The sequence below is a fragment of the Haliotis asinina genome, chromosome 2, assembly GCF_037392515.1.
Source record: "Haliotis asinina isolate JCU_RB_2024 chromosome 2, JCU_Hal_asi_v2, whole genome shotgun sequence".
Classification (NCBI taxonomy): domain Eukaryota; kingdom Metazoa; phylum Mollusca; class Gastropoda; order Lepetellida; family Haliotidae; genus Haliotis; species Haliotis asinina.
In genome coordinates, this window is record NC_090281.1 from 19968304 (window position 1) to 19986770 (window position 18467).

An 18467-nucleotide genomic window follows, 5' to 3' on the forward strand; every position below is an offset into this window, starting at 1 on the left:
ATACCTCATTTTTTTCATTTAAGTGCCAACTGTGTTAACTTCTGAATACATAGCTACAGTTCCTAGTAATGATGTCGACGTCAGTGTCGCCGTCACGTCGTCAGCTACTTCCGGAGAGTCGACCGGAAGTCAGGCCGTCGATGAGCGAGGCTGAGGCCAATCAGAGGTAGGTGATGGATGTCTTGTCTCATTACGGTGTATGTTGTCTTATGTGTACGCATTACCTTTCAGAACACACAAATTTGATTCTTTGCTGCATAGAGTCCAAGAAGCATTAGATGGGTGCCCGGGAGTGATAAGTTGGTGATGAAGCGTCATAGCTTCATGGATTGTACTATACAAACGGAGCTGAGACTAACTTTGAATGAACATGGTTGTAAATTGCTTACCCACAACGTTTGATGTATGAAATGATTTCACGTGTATGATACAAACTCTTGGAGAATGATATAGCTTTTATGGAATATCTTTTGTCGTAAAACATTCTTTTTGGGTTGATCTGCTCTTCAGAGACTTTTCTCTTCTCATTTCATGAGTTTCTGTAATTGACATTCCTTGTCGTAAACCAACAGGAACCCATTATCAATTGTTACAATTATGCATGAAACTGAAGAAGGAACTCTGATTTGATTCAGACATTCGGACAGACAGACAGACAGACAGACAAATGATGAAACACAATGAACTGCAGGGCTCTATATGATGCCGTCCATTTCCCTATACTTTCTTTTTGTAGGACAGTATAAAACTAGAAATAAATCTTCAATGAAATGATTATAAATTCTGAGTTCTTAGATTATTATATAATATTTATGTAGCCCATGTATAAACGCAACTAGTACATGCTCAAGCAGCTGGTATTTTTAGTCGATCATTGGATGTCAATCACCGTGGAATATTGCTAAACAACACGAAAAAAACAATGCATGAGCTCCATGGACTATTTACAGACTGTCACCATACAGTTGGGACATCGCCTTGTTAAACGAACAAACAAACAGAGAAACAAACAAGAGTTCTATGTGCGTGTCACGAAACCCCACCTGTGTAGAGATATACATGAGTTTAAAAAGGACGTTGACTGTGTTCGTGAGTATTAGATTATTATACAATATTTATATAGCGCACATATCCACGAAACTAGTACATGCTCAAGGAGCTGGCATTTCAAGTAGATCATTGGATTTCAATCTCAAAGGCACATCCTATTATCAATATCAACTCCCTCATAGATGATGTGACATGTGTGACACGCCATTAGCATCCTGAATATCCAACACATGTTATATGAGGTGACCAACAGGATTTGGTGGTCAAGCATGCTTGACTTGGCTTGTGATCCTCCTAAGTAGATCACTCATAATATCAATTACTTATTCGTCAAAATTAGGTTCAAGATTCAAGATTATTAATCAGTATCCAAAGAAGCCACCCCAGAATACATGTGCATATCAAGTCAATACCAAATGTATATACATATATAATCAACATTGATTTTCCGTGGATTTTCAATTGCCCATAACCGAATGAAAATGAAACATTGACATGATGATAATGAATTAGATTCAATTATTTAGAAACCGCTATCACTGAGATGGCATATTGCTGTGTTAAATAACAAACAGCTACTCATGTCATATTCCAGTCACCTAACAAGGAAGATAACTGAACGAACAGCTTTGCTTTGAATGAAGTGCATGTGATGATGCATTCTCAAAACATCCATTATCATTGCATCAAAATTGGTTCAATCCCATATATCTCCCAATTTCGACAATCGTATATTGAAAGGAGAGTTCCCCTACTTTTTTTAAGAGTATACATGACAAAAGCGTATAGCTGATTTTACTTTCTAGGTACACCATTTTGCTCCAGATGCCGTGACCCTAAATTATTTAATAAACATTGATATTGGTGAATTATGGACATATATTGCTTAAGCCATTCACTGAATACAACCGTAGTGATGTTTTGCATACGTCTAATACGTTATACTCGGACAAGCATAATATACATTGAGATAACAGTTTGGAGCTTTTCTCCATTTTTTCTAAATGCCTTGCAAGGTCCCTATAGAAATGTAACACAAAGATGTTTAATGTTGAATACAATCAACTTTGCGAATCAATTAAGGAGACGGCGAGTATGCCGTGAGACCATTACGTTTTATCAAAAATAAATCTTGAGTGCATCACGTTTCGAGGACGCCATCTTCAACTGAGAATCCGTGAGTTTTTTCCCATGACAATCAATATCCAAAATTAAGCTGGTTAAATCCATTCTTTATTTGTCAGCACGTTTCTTACAGCTATCAATCACTGCAAACTACATCATGTCCTCAATTATCGGAAATTGTTTGCATCGTTTTGCAACTTGGACAATTTGATTACAGCTTAAAGGATCTCATACGATTGTATCTCTTCTCGTCATTGAACTAATTACCGTTTCCTATAATGACTGACTGAATATCGTTTAAAGCCAATTTTGGCTATGTAGCAGAGTTATCTTGAAGTGATGCACGTCTTCATTTGGAAGAAACCAAATTTTGGTGGCGCAAGGAAACCAAACAACTTAATCAGAGCAAGCGGAATTCAAACAGAAGCTTACATGTTTCAGGCACGTCTGAGGTCTCATCTCTTTATAGCATTGTCATAATTAGACCGTTAAGATCCGGGTTAGAACTTACCTTCACCATGCTTGTCGTAAGAGACGACGAACGGGATGGGGTGGTCAGGCTCACTCGGCGTCCACACATTTGCTTATGATGTTGATCACAGGATTGTCTGGGCAAGATTAGATTATTTACAGTCGCCCTCATATATCTAGAATGTTGCTGAGTGCGGCGTTAAACAACAAACATTCCAAACATATAATTGTCGCAGTTGCATTAACGTGAGACTGTTATCAGTCCTTTCATACCTTCCAGACATTACACGTTTCCAACTCGACTCGAATAACTGCCGATTACTCTAGGTTAGGGCTGCGCAATATAACCGACTCACCGGTATTTCCTCGGATATTCTTCGGATATTTCTCATCGGAAGTCACGTGATGTTCGGTTGAAGTTGTGTTCTTCACTATGGTTCAAGTGTTTCGCAATGTTTTGGATCTGAGTGTTTTAGATACATACTTTAACTCATTACTGACCAGTGATATGTCATGACGTGGTGTCTGTCTTAAATTTCAGGGCTTTTTTCGGAGAGTGGAGATTTGTCATGATCAAAGGTTTCTAATATAGCTTAATCAAGGGTAGTGATTTTGTTGTGATTTTTCTTTATAAATCAAGCACTAACTCTGTTGTAAGTATGTTGCTTTTGTTTTAAAAAATCGTGTTGCGATATATAGCAATACACATCGCAGTGTATGCTTTCGCATCGCAATATAAAAATTCTCTGCAATACCCACCTCTGCTGTATGTGTAAATGACAAGCAAGTGATTGGAATTTCAGTGATGACGTCTGTTGTTCTCGGAAACATCACCTGGTATTCCAGATGCACCACGCGTTAATTGTTTGTTTACTATCCATAGCCGCTTCTTTCATCATCGAAATATTGCAGGGATGAATTAATATCTTATCTCACTCACTCACTCACTCTGTCATCACCTTACGACGACGGTCAGTAAAGAAATGGATCAGGATTAAACCAAGGACAAGTGACCTCTGCGGGAGGAGAATGGGATAAAACACACAATCTAGTAACAGTGAGTCTGGACAAGATAGTCCAGTGATAGAAAATCTGAATCAGACAATCCACTGATGGTGTCTGTATCTGACAATTGAGCGGCACAGCTTTGACGTACTTCCGGCGCGTAGCAGTACAGAGATTCTGCTGCTTGCAAGCAAAAGCACCAAACAAATATGTTCGTTTTGTGGTTTGATGGGTGTATTTTTCATCTCTTGTCTAACATATTATTTTACTAGCTGACTCAATGCTGTTGCGTAATAGCTTATGATGATACTGTGTGACTACATATGACCTTAGACGTTAGCGTGCACGCGGAACCAGGACGTGAAAGGTGTTAGACATTCTATACAGAACCGGAACTGTGGTATTTTTGTAATGAGACGCGATAGCATGATTGTGATGCTTGTTCGCATCTCTCATAATCAGTTTTTGACATGCTATAAACAACTTTTATGTATTAAAATATAAATTGATGATACTTCTTATGCAACACAGTTACCGGGTTGTTATCCCAGATTTGATGCAGCGGTCCAGTATTCAGAAATGTCAATATGAACCAGAATATTATATCTAAGACTGTACTGCAAATTTCCTGGAAATGGGATATTCAGAACCCTTGGTATTTCCATAACTTTCATGGGATGAGACAGCACAGGCGCCTCCTGGTCCTCGAGGAAGCGAAATAAACTGTCTTTGGCAACGTCGCTCTCAGCCCTTTAGAAGTGGTATGCATAATTACAAGGGATAAAACACATGCCATTATGGTAAAAGATCTGCTATGAGGGAATGCCATTCTGACCACGTCCAGACAATTGTGCAATGACTATTACATAGCAGGTGTTGATTAATCTAAAACGCAAAAGAGATGAGCTCGTGGCGCACAGGACCCCTCACAAGTGAAACAGATGACATTCAAACCGAAATATAACTTTGTCAAAGGGATTTCTTTCGCGAACTTTAAAGACATATGATATGAACATATGTAGATATTACATCCTGAACACAGCAATACTTTTACCTATTGCTTGGTTTTTATTGACACAACCACTGGTAATTCGAGGGTCTTCAAACAATGAAACGTGTGTGTTCATATCGAAACAGTGTATATCGATGTCCATACTGAATCACTGGATTGTCTGGTCCAGACTCAATTATTTACAGGCCGCCGCTATGTACTAGTAGCTAGAACGTCATTGCTGAGTGCGGCAAAACTAAACATACTCACTCATTCACTCCGTATAACGATTATTGCTGAATGCGGTAATAAACAACAGACAAACAGATTATTCCGCTGGTCACTGTAGACACTACATTGACGGAGTATATCTGTTTTGTCTCTTTTAGATATATATATTTTTTGTAACATCTTTACTTTTCCCCGTAACTAAAAGCCAAATCCTAATCTAACGGAAAACTGTCTTGTAGACAAATATCTTTGAACCCTCTGAACGCAATGTCCTTTCCGTAAAGCCGTTTCTAAAATGCAAATAAACCTAAAGGAAGCAAGTCCAGAAGTCTTCCTTGTTGAAACTTAATATCGATCTCTATGGGGCTCCTTTCCAATTTTAAAGTTACATGTATTATTTCTCTCACAATGAAATATATTCAGAGACAAAGCCTTTTGTCTACAATGGTAACAATATACCCCGCTGCCATCGTAACTGACAGAGTTCCGATGTCTGGTATCTCTACGATTTATTATCCTTACCGCGAAACGCCACCGTGTAACGTATGACTGTAGATATACAGAATGCACAGAGTTTAAACACAAACAAACAGTCGTCTAAAGATCAACAGACTAGCAAATGCTCAGTGTTTTCAAACTGTTGTAAATGATAATCATGATAGCAAGGTGCACCCGTATCTTAAAACAACAGTCTCTCTCTCTCTCTCTCACTCACACACACACACACACACACACACACACACACACACACACACACACACACACACACACACACACACACACACACACACACACACACACACACACACACACACACACACACACACACACACACACACACACACACACACTGCCATACCAGCTTGTAAGTGTGTCAGGGGCGGCGGGGAGGCTCAGTGGATAAAGCGTTCGCTCGTCGCGCCAAAGACCCGGCGTCGAGTTCCCTTATGACTACCATACTCAAAGCTCATGTCTATCCCCCGCCGTGATATTGTTTGAATATTGCTAAAAGCGGCGTCAAATTATACTCACTCACTTGTACGTGTCACCAGACTGTCAGTGGGAAAAATGGATCATTTACACATGAATGTATTTAAGTATCCAATCATCAATAAATGTATATAAGTATCCAATCATCAATAAATGTATATAAGTATCCAATCATCAATAAATGTATATAAGTATCCAATCATCAATAAATGTATATAAGTATCCAATCATCAATAAATGTATATAAGTATCCAATCATCAATAAATGTATATAAGTATCCAATCATCAATAAATGTATATAAGTATCCAATCATCAATAAATGTATATAAGTATCCAATCATCAATAAATGTATATAAGTATCCAATCATCAATAAATGTATATAAGTATCCAATCATCAATAAATGTATATAAGTATCCAATCATCAATAAATGTATATAAGTATCCAATCATCAATAAATGTATATAAGTATCCAATCATCAATAAATGTATATAAGTATCCAATCATCAATATGTATTATCATCATGGAACAGTGCGTAAATTTAACTAACAATATACATTTTTTAAACATCTTTCATATATTTGTAATATTTTCCGGTTATATGTATTGGACTGATCATTGCACCAAGTCATGGGAATAATTTATCGATTTGAAAAAAACATGTGATCCACATGATCCACATCGTTCATGCATGTTTGCACGACTTTGTCTCACAACATTATTTTGTCTTCAACACTAAAGCCATAAATGAAGCAGGCCCAGATTTACCTTATTAGGCTCCTTTTCAATTTAAATGAGTTTATTTGTTACCATCAATATTATGTATATCATATAGGGGACTATATATCATTTTCAATTTACATGGGTTTATTTGTTACTGTCAAGATTATATATATCATATAGGCGCCTATATACCATTTTCTATTTAAATTGGTTTTTTATTACATATTTTTTTATATTCAGGGACTAAACGTTAGTATAAGCCCGACTGTGCCGCAGACATCGCGTATAATTGAGTCGGATTTTTTTCATACAACGCCATTTGCAGCAGCAGCAGCTGGAACAGAGACCACATCATCATCACGCATGATGAGCTTTATAGTATATGGTTATATCTGCAAATAAAGCATGGAAGGGAAAGATGATTTCCAGTCACGTTATCAGTGTGTTATTACTACATGTACATCTTGTTTGGGCGTACATTCATCTTACAAGCGACGTGTTCGATACCTTCTGATAATGAACTCGTAATCCCGCATGTGTGTAGGTATGTATATAGCACAGGTGTTATATGTTATATGTTTCTTCCTTCTCTATGTCCTGATAGTATCATGCGATATTGCATGCGTCATAGTAATCACACACCATCTTACATACCGTGGCAGTGGGCTGATCAGAGTGGCGTCCCTTAGTCATACCTTACGTCAAAACCTTACATCATTTCCTTCCCATCTTAAGCTAACACACCGTGATAGAATACGGAAGTGCGTATAACTCACTCACTCACTCTCAACATGGGACGTGCACATGGCGCCACAATAAAAGTTTATGTTGCTGCATAGAGTTGTGGACAAGGGTATTGTGAGTGTGTGAGTGAGTTTAGTTTTACGACGCACCAGACAACAGAGTGATCAATAGCATGAGCATCGATCTACGCAATCGGGATACAATGTCACGCGTCAACTAAGTCAGCGAGCTGTACCACCCGATCCCGTTGGTCGCCGCTTACGACAAGCATTGGTTGTTGAAGACCAATTCAAAATCGGATTTAACGGGTCAAATGAGAATACGAAATTTCAAGCATACGCTTTCATTCTTTACGTTATCTTTCTGTCAGTCCTACAGCTATATTCCAGCCATCTCTCTGTGTATCATGTATCATTAATCTGCGGGCCAATGGAACCTAAAGAAACAAAACACTACGTTACATTTATCTGCCTCTATGAGTTTATATGGTAGTCTTGTGGTAATTGCGTTCGCCAGAAAGGTCTGAGTTCAATCCCCAACATGGGTACATGTTTCCCACCGTGATGATGGAATATGACGTAAAGACAATAATCACACATGAATGCTTATTCGGTCAATATATCAGTCTTTGATTTATATTTCATAACAAAATGTCCGTTTATCTGGTTCTTTCTTTGTATCTACTATCTATTTTTATATATATCCATGTTCCTTTGACTTCAACTGCCCTTTTCTTGTTATAGTTTTGATGTCACAGATCCTTTACACAGTAGGAGGTGATAATGAGTCTGGAACATTAAAAATTGTGCTGACTGCGGGGAACCCGGAAGCTATAGATAATGGATTTTCCTGTGAAACTATTATACCTATAACGTTCAGCCATAAGCTAAGTAGCCTATCCCTAATCGCCGAGACGGGCAGCCGTCACTGAAGTCAATATAATTCATGCCATAGAGTTGGTGGGATTCTGATAACTGAGCTGTGTTAATGTCGTTGTGACATTGGTACTATCGGTATGTCTCAGTTACCCAAAACCCAATACCCAATACCCAATACCCAACCCATCGGAGAAGCTGATGTGGTTTTTCGTTTGCATGCTTCTCGTGTAACGTTTTACTGGTGATGCGATTTTTACAACAAAGTTTACATCATCTGATAGTGAGTGAGTTTTGTTTTCTTTTCGCCGCGTTTTAAGCAATATTCCAGCAATATCACAGCGGTGGACACCAAAAATGAGCTTTACACATTGTACCGATGTGGGGAATCGAACCCGGGTCTTCGGCGTGACGAGCGAACGCTTAAGCAACTGGGCTACCCCACGGCCCAAACCATCTGATAGCTCATCTGTATGTATCTGCTCATGTCTGCAGTCTAAGTAAACTTATCCTCAGTACTTTTTGTTTCACTCCACACTGAGTCTAACAAAACCTTATGGGAGGTCCCGTCAGGAAACCTTTGAGATTGACCAATCAGAACACAGCTTACCAAAGCGCGAAAGTGGACATTTTCACATACCTTTTATCTCGAAAAGGTTCGTACCCGAACGATTTCGAATGCTATTTAGCGTACGCTCGCTTCAGGGTGATGCACACGGCGTACGTACAACCATGACAACGGTGAGTAAATAGTGTTTTTGGCAATATTCAAGGTTGTTATCTTGCGGAAATATTAGCTAATGGTCAACAGAAACCCCAAAAGCGTATATACTGCAGGTCAAATAACTGTGTTATATGCGAATTTATTTTTGTGGAGACATCTGTGTCAGTGACCTGAATATTTTGAAAGTCCCTCCGATCCCTAAATAGTAGCCGTTGTCTGGTTGGTTAAATCTACTTAACCGTCTCGCGTTTGATTGGACGGTCATTGGTCGCTCAAAGGCTACCTGACGCGACCTTCTACTAGATTTTGTTGGACTCAGTGGTGGAGTGTAACGAAATACACTGAGACTAAGTTTACTTAGACTGCTCATGTCTGTATCCGCCATGGCGTAACGCGATGCGTCGGTCTTCTTTCTGAGTTTTGCGTACTTACAATCATCTTGTAACAGGGACCCGGGTTCGATTCCCAACCTAGGTACAAAGTGTGAAGCCTATTTCTCCTGTCTCCCTGCCATGATATTGCCTGCATATTGCTTAGAGCGGCGTAAAACGCAACTCACACAGTCACTCCGGGGATTGTGCCGCGCATCATCTAATGGACTTTTACGAGTTTGTACAGTTCCCTGGAGGCAGGCCATGACGTTCTTGCTTTTAAGATATTGCAAAACCATTTGACAAACTCGGACACCAGGGGTTAACTGGACGCGGTGGACCAAATTTTCTAAATGTTTCACTGTTTACTTGAACCACCGCGATCAAACGGTTGGTATTGATGTACAATATGCCGGAAATCTGGTGCTATGGCACCTCAAGGAGGTGTTTTGGGTCCACTTATGTGTATCATTTGTACTGAGGATATTCGCATATTTCTTTAGGGCCCTGTAATCTACGTTGCATGTCTGCCAATGTCGACGGTGCGTTTAGCTGCCACGCTGAATCGAAGCTATGTACACAGTAACCCACGTCGTGGTGAACATTGCGTCCTGTACCTTGAAGTACAAAGGTTCTGGGCCCCGTTTCACAAAGCTTCCGTATCTCTACAACTGCAGTAAGTCTTTGATACAACAGAGAAGGTACGACAGTCGTAGCGCTACGACAACTTTGCGAAACATGGCCACGCTTGTATTCAAAAACGGCTACAGGGAGAAATGCGAGAATCACCAAGTTACGCTTTGTGAGACTATGTCGAACTGCAAAACAATACAAGCAGGTACAGTAATTCATGCGTAACCTGATCGTTAAACTATGGACTCGCTTGATAGTGACTTATAAACACATGCCAGTGTCAGTCTTATAGTGCACGCTGGTTTCAGACGCTATTTCACTTTATAATGGATAGTCTTTTGTCTCTGGCAGGTTTATACCCCATGCAAAATACTTATCAATTAGTTATTATATAAGGTGATTTATTCTCGAGTGCCAATGGAGCGTTCATCTGTGTGAGTGTTAAACCCAGTCTGTCCCACTGCCCATTGCTTCCCTTGTCAGTGTTCCTAGTTAATAGTCTGTTCCTAGCAGAGTTTGGCAAGAAGAACACTGGAAGAATGGTTTCGTGGTATGATGTATTCCCGATTTGATGTATTAATGGACCACTGGATGAAGCTTCTGGTACAGTCATCTTCATGCATACATGTCATCAGTCTGAGATTCTAGTCGTCATCATTCCCCTCCACGGATCACTGACTGTGGATGTCGAGGACGTCCAACCCACAACACAACATCTGGTCAAAGTTCCTACAACATCTGGCCATAGTTCCTGAATAATCTGGACAGTGAGCTCTCTTCTCTATTTTATTTGTGTTCTATTGTTTATAAGTAGCATTATCTTTGTGATATAACTCGGTGAACAGATCTTTGTGGAACAACTTTGTCATTTAAACAAGAGGTGACTAAGATCGGGTGGTAAGGCTCGCTGATTAGGCTGACACGTGTCTACGTTTACCAGTTGCGTAGACTGGTGTTCATGATGTTGATCCCTGGGTTGTCTAGTCCAGACTTGATTATTTACAAACCAACGCCATATAAACAACGAACCAAACCAAAACTCTCAAATCACATTTCAAAACCCATCCATGCCACATGTCCATTGCACTTTCTTGCCAAACGCACGCAATGGGCAGTTGAATATCAATCAATTTTTATTTCAGTACTTAGGAGGCCACAGACCTATACTAGATGTCATATATACAGTTTTCTTATCGACATGACTAGATAAATGAACATTTTTTAATTACACTTTCATTCAGTAGAGACGAAAAAGTTATCAGTTGATGGATGGACAAAATAGAGTGTTTTAGTATGTTTTACGTATAGTATTATTTGGTGGACATAGTAGAAGAAAATGATATTCGCCCTCTGTAGCATTACTAGTACGACATCTACAGATTCCATCCTCTCTTTCATAAACCTACCTCTTTCAATTGATAAATCATGAAAATATTGGTTGTTATATAAACTGTATATAAAGCCACACCTGGTCTATCTTGAGCTTTATCTGTATGGGGCGTTAGGGTAGCCTAATAGTTACAGTGTTCGCTCGTCACGCAGAAGGCCTGGGTTCGATTCCCCACATGCGCACAATGTGTGAAATCCATTTCTGGTGTCCTCTGCCGTATATTGCTGGAATACAGTTGAAAGCGGAATAAAATCATATTCACTCACTCGCTTAACCTGAATGAATGAGTTACAAAAACACCATCTAGTCCCTTTCCCCAACGATATCAATAATCATTAAATAATGTCAACCCACAGAAACACATCTTTGTACTTTTGCCTTTGTACTGCTACTGTGGTAGGGTAAAGAATATTAATGATCCATAAGACAAAGGAAGGTTTATGCCAAATAGCAGTCCATACAGACATAACGGTCTGCCTTTTTCAGTCTCTCACATAAGCGTGTGTAAATCGATCCCTGAATATTTTCCTAGAGCAGCTCAGTGACTGCGTGAGTAGAGACCCCCTGCAGTGTGTAATCGTGTTAAGTGCTAGGTTATTAGATTTGCTTTAATAATCAGGTCACGTCACGTATAATTTTGGCAACAATTGATCGTTAGTCCTGATGTCAAATTCCTCTGATAAACATCCACGGGAAATTGCTGTCCGGACTGTCAAAGAAACTGCTGTCAAAGATATGGTGTTTCCCCCAATAAGTCCTTTTTGGGCGATTTATGCGGTCTTTAAAGGAAGAAAGTATGTGTTTGATGTGTGGAGGTTTTCGTTGCACTGCATCAATTGTTGATAATAAAGGCACCGCAGTAATATTGATAGACGCAGTTTAATAGAGATCTGATTAGAGAACGCTGAAATATGAGGATGTGACGTGGATGTTGAGATCACGGTGGTCACATCTATTGATGTCCAATTCTTACGTCTCTGTCTCAAACTCAAGGTTTCAGAAGTGATACATTTAACATATCAATGTGGGTTTCCATGTTACCGTCGCAAAGGTGACGATTTCTGATTGTCGCAAAAGTGACGATTCCCGATTGTCGCAAAGGTGACTATTTCTGACTGTCGCAAAAGTGACAATTTCTGATTAATAATGTGCGACGTGTCAAATATATATTTACAGATGTTGCATCACCAACCTTGTTTATCAAGTGAAACTTCACGATGCCAAGTTGCTCTGACGTAAATGTAAAATTAATGCAGTTGTTGTCTGTAATGATGGTGCATCAACACTGTTGGTAACGTTGTTTTCGTGGATAACGGCAGAAAGACCGCCTATCTCTTTCCACGTTAAAGCACTCCCTGAAGGGCCGTGTAATTATCTTCCCTGATGTGTTTTCTATCCCAAAACATGTTGCGCTCTGTGTTTGGTTTTTCCCTAATTCTGTCCACTATCCACGAATCTCTTGACGGAGGAAATTTAATTTCCATTCCACGGAGTTCAAAGCCCAAGCACGCAGACAAGTGCTTTGCTGTTGGGTTTGTTTCCTCTCAGCATTGATTGCACGGATCGCGTGCAAGTATTTTTTTTAACTATTTGTCTTCAAAACTAAGATATTTTTTCTAAATGTGAAGTAACCATAATAGTAATGAAAATTCTGTTTCATTACCCATGATGCCTTGCTGAGGCCCAAGTATACTTTTTCATGAATGAATGTGGTTTTGTGCCGCAACCAGTGAGTGCGTGAGTGAGTTTACGTTTACGCCGCACGCAGCAATATCCCAGCTATATGGCGGTGGTCTGTAGATAATCGAGTCTGGGCCAGACAATCCAGTGACTGGACTGCATGAGCATCGATCTGCACGATTGGGAACCAATGACGTGGCATTCAGGAGAGCGAGCCTGACCACCGACTCCGTTAGTCGCCTCTTACGACAAGCATGGGTCACTGAAGATCAAATCTAACCCGGACCTTCACGGGTCGCAGTAGTCAGTGATATTACAAATAACAACATTTGATCTGTGATCCCTTTATTCAGGCACGCAACGTTATGGGGCTTTAATGAAACGTCTGTTCACTGGCCATGACTCGGAAGGGCGAGTGGAGCATAAACAAACATCGAAGGTACATCAGGGACCAGTGAACAACGTATTTATCTTACCGAAAACGCCAATGTTAATTTTGAAATGTTTGAAGCATGAGTATCGGATCGTACGCTTTAGCCATCTTGTGTGAATCAAACGATTGGAATCATGTGTGTTTCTGTTTTCCCGCAAGTATTGTCTTGGTGAAGTCGTCGTGATGTTGTTCCTAATATCTTCTAATATTCACAGGGACTTCATTTGAACGTTTTGTCAAAATTTATTTATTGGAATCCGAGAGAAATCTTTTCGTAGCTAGATTTTGCAGAAAAAAAACATACTTAGAGTTATCTCCCTTCCACGGATTTGTATTCGCAAAACATCGGTAATTACAAAAAATGCATTACAAAAATTGTTACCCGAGATAAAGAGGTACCACCACAAATTAAAGTACCGAATGAGTTGCCAGTGGCAGCGGGGTACACTGAAATTACCTCGCTTTTAATTGGGGTACATTGAAAATACTAGAAGATAGCTTAGCCAATCATAAAACTAGATATGTGTGAGGTAAGATAAGAAGACTGATACCTTTAATGAAGCATACGATGTTATGGAGGTATAGTAAGACGCCTACATGGAGACTTGTGATCCCTTTACAAACACACACATTCTTCTTTTAATGGTCGAGGCGTACAAGAATTATTTTCTGGACAAATGGGTTCGAACGGTTTTACCATCGGCATTCCTACAGGCGAATTTTCCTTTCTGGGCTGTTTCGTGGGATATGGACTGAAGAGTGGCAGTAACCTGAGGCGAAGAGATACAGTGCAACACGTCTAATTTCGCACCAGTTATAATTCTAAACTTCCCATAAGAGACTGATAACTGCCGACATCATGGGAGACTTTTGATAACATGGCTGACATCTGTTTATATGCATGGATGATATTGGAAGTGATTAGTGACTCTTTTTGCTAATGGGCGGACATGTAGTGGCAGATCGGGGTGTCAGATTCCGATTTAATGGTGAACGCTGCGTGGATTGTTGTTCTTAATATCAACCACTGGTTGTCAGGTCCAGATTCCACAGCGAAGTTAACAAACCATCGAACCACCCAACAAAATTAAATTGTGAAAGTTATAAGACTCTACAAACCAAACATATTTCACATACTTTTCAACTAATATCTCATTTGTATGGTGTTAATATATTGGGAGGTTCCAAACGATATCGTCGACGTTCGCTTTGGTTAGAAATTGCATTTATTGTGCCACTGAAACATCATCATTCACGTTTATCTTCCGTTCCAGGCAGGGGGATAAAGTAGTGGCACCAAATAAAACACTGTTAGAATCTAGATGTTGTGAATTTGCTGTGCTCGCAGTTTTTATTGATTTTCTAACGTCTTCGAAGTGGAAGTGAGCTTTCAAAGAGCGCCATTTCGCCAGGTCTAAAGCGCTAACAAGTGCTCTGCCATTGCGTGTTATCATATTCGAGATTGTTAGTCTTGGAAACACCAAAAATGGTCTTATATAGGTTCGGTTTCTTTGAATTCTGATTATGTTTCCATTGTGTTGTTGGGTTTATCTTGGTTGTCTTTTAAATGGAACACGCGGTCTAATTCCCCGCATGGTCGCAGTATGTGAAGCAGCCTTCTGGTGTCCCACACTGATGATAGTGGTATGAGGCGATGGGTTAGCCCACTGGTTAAAGCGATGGCCCGTTACGCCGAAGACCAGGGTTCGAATCCCCACATGGGAACAATGTGTGAAGCCTATTTCGGATGTTCCCCGCCGCGACGTTGCTGGAATATTGCTAAAAGCGGTGCAAAACCAAACCCAGTCTGTCAGAGATAGTTATATTGCTGGAATATTGTTAAACCGGCTTAAAACTATATTCATGAAAACATACCAGATCAATGTGGGAAAGAATATATCATCAGGTTTAACGCCCCAAAAATATAGCGGGATATGCAGGGTTAAAAACAATATAGTGAATAAAAATAGTATTCTAATATAACAGAATAGAAATGTGTGGTTTGAAGCAATGGCCGAAAACATATCTCCAAACAGACTCCTACATCACTGCATTGTATTCATCAGTAAGACGGTTTTAGATTTACATACTGGCTTGTCACCTACATCCGTGATCTTCTAGCTGTTTAACTTGTTTTGGTCGCGATACGGCTAGCATAATGCCGATAGGCCTAAAAATCTTCACTCACTCACTCACTCACTCACTCACTCACTCACACTCTTGGGTATGCCAGAAACTTTTGGACATGGGTACGAATTATGAATCTAGGCTCGTCATTCTAACCTCTCCTTTCATCAAAATGACGAAACTCTCTCTTCTTACATCAAGGCGACATGATATATCTGAAATGTGTTAATAACGACGTTAAACTCAATTCGCTCAAATAAATATTTCGTTTGTATCCAGCGTCTGTAATGTCTCTGTAATGACCACATTTTACTCCTGAAGCTGAAATGTGACGTGCTTCCCTTTCATCCTTTGAAGTCTAATCCTCTCCATTCCAGTTGTAATCAATGTATTGTATCTTGTTCAAGACCAGTGTGCCTAATCAATATACTGTTAGGGGCATATAAAAAGTATATCAAACGAAATGGACGTGACAGCTCATCGACGAGGCAACAGACGTAATATAATAAACAATATCAATCAAAGGCGAATACTAACAGATGTCTCAGAAGTGTTAGACAAGCCATGTCTCTTTTTGGAATTCAAATCGAATTACATTATCAAGAAAGTGATCAGCTATTAGAGCACGTTGATTATAGCGTCGTCTAAACTATTCTCCAATAAACCACCGCTCCAGTAATAACTAGCGTGTGTTTTGAGAAAAGACAGATATAGCCTTGTACATTAAGAACACATATGAGCGTAATGTGAATATTGACAATTCAAGCTTTTCTGTTTTCTCTGGCTCTGTTCTGAGGTGTAACGACACTTGTAAAACAGAACCATATCTGGTGGAAATCCATTAACAGTTGTTCCATTGACTGACGCTGCATCAGCATTAACCAGAACCCTTTTGTTAAAGAAGAAACTGAATAGGTTTTGCACGATGCTTTTTAAACAAGCAGTATTTGCATTGAAAACATTTTGGATGTTGCACTTGAGGTATTTCCCACAGGACCATTATTTCAAGGTCGTACTGCGAGAACAAATTCATGGATACCTGTGGCGTTGTATTTAGAGCTGTCCCAGCCTACATTCCTTCGCGGAGACGAGACACCTGCAACTGGCGTAATTCCATTCTCGTTTACTGATTGTCTTGTCATCCGACAGCAGGTTTTGACTTGTAACCAGCCTGCGTGAGAAGTACGATTTCCTGTGCATGTCAAAGAAGAGCTTTTGGCTATGAATCCTCCAGTTACTATGAATACAATAAGTTGGTCCAGTATGCTAATCAACCAGTAGAATTTGTAATGTGTTTCCAAATGATGTAACGTATCGATAAAGAATCACGTTTTAGCGTAATTGGAAGACTTCTTGGTTGTAGTAAAATACATTACATTTTTTGTATCATACTTAGGAAAACTTATAGAAAACACAATTCAGTTTTTGTCCATTATCCAAGTCATCCTGTAGAATATTTGAGATGTGGTTTCCAAAATGATGTAACGTGTCGTTAATGAATGACGTTTTCATCGTAATCGAAAGACTTCTTGGTATAAATAAAATATAAATTATATTTTATTGTATTATAATGAAGATATTAGGAAAACGGGAGTTTCCGGTCTGTGCCAACAGGCAAAGGACGAGTGAGTGAGTATAGTTTTACGCAAGACTCAGCAATATTCCAGCTATATGGCGAGAGATGGCCACCCTATCCCGTTAGTCATCTATTTCGACAAGCATAGCCGCCTTTTGTGGCAAGGCAAGCAGAAGAATACTGATCTATTCAACCCCGAATCTTCACGAGTCTTCGAAGGACGAGAATGGAAGGACTGTTTCAGCTGTCAATGGATTCAGTTGCCAACGTACATTTTGAAGTTTGATTAATCGATTAAAACATCGACCATGCATGACTGTCGCAGTGTTCGCGAAGACATTGTTATCGAAAAGTGTTATACAACAGTTCCGATCTCTAACCCGTACTGACTGCAGAAAATATTAATAATTGGAGTTGACCTGATATCCTCAGTTTTAGAACAGCTTACCCATAGCCATGCACCATATTTCAAATATCCCGTTCATGAGATCAGGGTAATGAATTCTTTGTCAGATCTCAGAGTCTAGGTCACTATGACCCTTTCGGTAGCAACGTCATTCGGTTTATATCTATACGCACGAACACTCCATCTTGATCAACACTCCCCTGAGACTGTTTCAAGACAAGAACATCCCTTGGGACATACTAATGCTACGTTTTAGGGGCCGTCTCAAAACCATATGAAGGTGCAGTAGCTTCGTTGCTTGAAAGATATTTGAGTTAACTAAGTCAGCGAGCCTTACAACCTGATCCCGTTAGTCGTCTCTTACGACAAGCATATGCGTTACTGAAGATCAGTTCTAACTCGGATCTTCATGGCTATGAACGCAAGTACATGTGGCACAATGTCAAGGACACGTATCATCATTTCCTGTTTCGGGACATGCTTGCTCTTTTCGTGAGTACCTCGTGTCACCACTGGTTTGCAGTGATTCATTCAAACAATTTTCCTTTGCATCGAACGGAATTTGTTTCTTGGTGTTTTTGCTCTGACGTTTTATGTTTGATCGTTAGCACCGTTTACTTGATGGTGTTAATGACCCAATATTCATTTGAGGAAACGTAACACCTCAAGACGCGTTTGTTGTGTCCATGAGGATAATGCGACGTAACCTCCCTCATTCACGTAAAGACACGTACTCTCTCGCGTTATTATTCGTTGATACCTCAGGTACAATGTCTGTCGTTGAATAGTAATAATCCAGATATGACGGAGGTCTGTCTGAACCAGACAATCCGGTCATCAACAGCATGAACATCGATCTACTTGGATCAACTAAGTCAGCAAGCCTGATCTCCCAAGCCCGTTGGACCCCTCTAACG